The sequence below is a fragment of the Pantherophis guttatus genome, chromosome 8 (genome assembly GCF_059756535.1).
Source record: "Pantherophis guttatus breed Tessera chromosome 8, ASM5975653v1, whole genome shotgun sequence".
Taxonomy (NCBI): Eukaryota; Metazoa; Chordata; class Lepidosauria; order Squamata; family Colubridae; genus Pantherophis; species Pantherophis guttatus.
In genome coordinates, this window is record NC_142070.1 from 23,425,997 (window position 1) to 23,430,302 (window position 4,306).

A 4,306-nucleotide genomic window follows, 5' to 3' on the forward strand; every position below is an offset into this window, starting at 1 on the left:
CCGTATTTTTCGGAGTATAAGACGCACCTTTTTCCTCCTTAAAAGGGGGTGAAAATTTAGGTGCGTCTTATACACCGAATGTAGTCCCGCCCACCCACTGGCCCCCACCCTTTGGCCTCTGCCTCCCAGCAGTTACCTCCTTGCAGCAAACAGCAAGAAGAAACAGCTCCTTTCAGCTTCAGCACAGTCTAATTAGCACAAGTTGATTGGATTGGCCTCCTGACTCTCAGATGTTTTGCTCTCAGCTGTTTTGCCCGGGCCTCTGCTGCTTGCTGCAAGGAGGTAAATTGCTGGAGCAGATTTTTTTTTTCCTTGTGCTAATCAAGCTATGCTGAAAACGAAAATGAAAATAAAGCAGGCTGTTTGCTGTTTGCTGCAACAAAGCAAAATTGCTGGGAGGCAGAGGCAGATTTCTTTTTCTTGTTTTCCTCACCAAAAAAGGAAGGTGCGTCTTATAGTCTGGTGCATCTTATACTCTGAAAAATACAGTAGTATGTTTTTTTCTTTTTATTTATTTTGAATATAATTAACTATCCCTCCCGCTCCTCCTCCCCACTCCTCCTCCTCCTCCATCATTTATTTTCCTGACACCAGATCTACAATTCTGATCTGCGTCTCTGTATCTGTTTTCTATTCTCTTTTCTATTCCTGTAGTTACTTGTTTTTCCATAAACAAATTGGTTTGGTTTGATTTCCACAATATTTGCCCTCACTAAAATGGTTTCCAGTTACGATTTTAATACTTTTTTTTTTAGGCATTTCCACTCATCTTGAGCTCCCATTCACATTGTTTTCTCCTGCTAAAGGATCCTATTATTATGTTTATGAAAATGTGTTTTTCTGAAGTCCAAGATACATGTCTGATTACACTCATTTTTAGTTTCAGACATTCCAGCGTTAGATTATGACTTTCCTCCAGAGTTTCTGCCTCTTTAACTCCCTCAATTACTGTATAAACCTGAAGTCAAGGATAATAGATTCTTCTGTGCCTCTGTCCATCCTCTGAATGAGAAACTTATCAGCGAGACAAATCAGGAATTTCCTGAAAGGACCATGCTTGGCAGAGTTTTCTCTCTCTCTATAGTAGTCCTTTGGGTTCAAAGAAGACACTCTGTTATGCAGTTCCGCTTTGGCATGGAGGGAGCTCCTCAGTCCCAGTCTAAAAGCAGAGTCTAGAATGGGGAGGTGGAAGTCTAACATTGTAGCAACTGTGGATGTTATTTTGTGATGTTGCTCATGGCTTTTTATTAGTTTTTGGAGGCACCTGTCCTCAAAGCTGACGGAGATTTCATAGCACAGCACTTACCAGCAGGTTCTGTCAGCAAATGTAGGTTCTAGCTTCGTAGTGGAAGTCACAGTGGTGTGACTTTCATAGCATCTTTGTAGCACTTGTATGATTGACTTTGGGGTTTCTTCTCAGACTCCAGTACATTATAGAACAATTGGGGAAGGCACTCCTTCCTTCCTTCCTTCCTTCCTTCCTTCCTTCCTTCCTTCCTTCCTTCCTTCCTTCCATCCATCCATCAGATTAGAGCTGGAAGGGACCTTGGAAGTCTTCTAGTCCAACCCCCTGCTCAAGTAGAAGGCCCTATAACATTCTAATAATTTCTAATAATGTGTCTGCTAATAATCATTCATTTTAAACATGTGTCCCATCTATCTCATCTGGTACTATTGCATGTCATCCTTGCACACGGACCATGCTAATCTTCTCTGTATTGTTCCAATTTTAGTATATGTGCTGCCGAAGTGAGCACATATTTTGAGTAGTTCGGAGAATCAGTAAATACCACCTCTGACTGACCCCGCCCCCATCTATTCTCTGCCTCCCGAGTCCCAGCTGATCGGGAGGAAATGCGGCCCCGTTACGAACCGGTAGTAAAGGTAAGTAGAACCCACCCCTGCTACACTACATATAGGGAATTTAACTAAACTACATACAGGAAATTTAACTAAACTACATATAGGAAATTTAACTAAACTACATATAGGAAATTTAACATGAGCACAACCTGCAAAGCTTGCAAATAACTCTAGCAATGTGACATTAAGAAGAATCAGTTTAGACTATGTGAAGAATCGTCATGTAGACTTTACTTTTACATCGACATCATCAGCAAAGCATTGTAATTGTACTCCTATTGGTATAGCTGCTCATTGACTAAAATTGAAAATCACTGGAGAGCTGGAAGACATTCACTTAGATGGGGCAGGATTAGTTTTAAGTGATTTCAGCTGATGTGTACCTTCCAAGTTTAACTTTGCAATAAGGTTTTTATTATTCCTAAATTCTATCAAGAAGGTACTTGTCTTCCTCATTTAATATCTAAGAGAGAACAGAGTCAAATGATCCCTCAAAATGGAACAGCCCATTATTTTTCCAATAATGGTTTAAAAGTTTGACTAGGGTAGACACAGCTTGATGAATATAGGTCTTACTTCTTACTGATGCACATTCTTGCTTTGAATCCAACAATAGTACTCATGTGTAAATCATTTATTCACAAACGTAATGATTGGCAAGAGGGAATCAGCATTATAATTGAAAGGTAGGAGAGAAAAGTATTAACAATTACAGATCAGATGGGTCAAAACTTGCATTCTAATCTAAAAATGAACAAACTAAAAGTGATGAACTTTTAGAGTTGGGCACATATTAGGGCATCACAATTCAGCCCTATGACCTCCATTTTTTGATGATAAAATTGTAACCCATCCCATATAAAGATCAACAGATTGGGGAAAGGCTATTATATCACCAGAATACTTCATATTCACAAAGTGTAGTCAATAATAAAGAAGGAATACTAAACATTGTTTGAATTATGATTTATTCTGGTCATTATGTTATTTAAATTTGTATCTCTATTTTCTTCAGTGGAACTTGGGAGAATGAAACTTTTATTTATTTTTTATTCCTTATTATTATTTTTTTATATAAAGCAGATTATTTGTTCAAATAATCTGCTTTATATAAAGCCATCTGAAGTTGTTGTGCAATCATCTTCTCAACCACATTCCTCAAAAATAGAAAGTTAGATCATGGACCAATGGTGGGGTCTGGCAATGATTTATTTAAGAGGCAGAGGCACAATTCCTTCACTCAATGAATTAACCATAACTAAAAGCCACTAGCATGATTTGACCATAACAAGGGATATACCAAAAGCTTTCTCAATTTCAGATTACACTGTAGGGAACATAACTGGAGCCACTGATCCAACAGGAAGACCAGATCTAGAATGTGACTACTGTTGGGTGATGAATAGTGTATGATAGGCCCATGTCTGTCATGAGGCCCATGAACTCTTGAGTTATCTCAGACCCACTCCTAACAAAGGCAGATTGAAATCCCCCAGAACCATAAATCTGCTAACCTAGAAATAGAATCAAGGAGCTCAGGCTGAGTGATAGCTTTTAGGCATAGGTGTTGGCAGAAGAACAACAATCCCAACTGATCTCTAGAGTCCAACTTAATGAGAAGGGTCTCATGTCTGGTGCCAAAAAAGCCAACATAGTTCTGGGCTGCATAAACAGAGGGATAGAATCAAGATCACGTGAAGTGTTAATACCACTTTATAATGCCTTGGTAAGGCTACCCTTGGAATACTGCATTTAGTTTTGGTCGCCACGATGTAAAAAAGATGTTGAGACTCTAGAAAGAGTGCAGAGAAGAGCAACAGAGATGATTAGGGGACTGCAGGCTAAAACATATGAAGAACGATTGCAGGAACTGGGTATGTCTAGTTTAAATCACTGATGGGGAAGGCCTTGTTTCAAACTGACCTGGCATTCGGTCCCATTCTTTTGGCATTCTTCCAGTCTGTTCCACAGGTTTCTCTAGGCTTTCTTTCTTTCTTTCTTTCTTTCTTTCTTTCTTTCTTTCTTTCTTTCTTTCCTTCCTTCCTTCCTTCCTTCCTTCCTTCCTTCCTTCCTTCCTTCTTTCTTTCTTTCTTTCTTTCTTTCTTTCTTTCTTTCTTTCTTTCTTTCTTTCTTTCTTTCTTGGTTTTCATCTAGTCTGTTTGTTTCTTGTGATTTGTTTCAGTGTGTCAAAGGACATACTGATAATGTTAAACCTCATAAGTCATTCTGTAAGTCCAACACAGTTCAATTCAGTTGGATCCCTACCATCTCAAGGAACAAAGGAACAAATTATGTTCATGTTGGCCATTTTTGAAATTGTAAAAAGCCATTAAGAGTGAGAGCTTCGGCTTTTATCCAATTTACCATATATCTGAAGGCTTAGCCAACACTATTATTATATAAAAGAATGGAGAAAATTGAGAACAGGGCTTTGTGATTGTTA

General features: G+C 38.7%; 1 pseudogene; it reads right to left on the reverse strand.

The window, feature by feature from the left end:
- Nucleotides 1-1,641: 1,641 nt before the first annotated feature.
- LOC117679974 (U6 spliceosomal RNA) lies at nucleotides 1,642-1,757 on the reverse strand (annotated as a pseudogene).
- Between the last annotated feature and the right edge of the window lie 2,549 nt (nucleotides 1,758-4,306).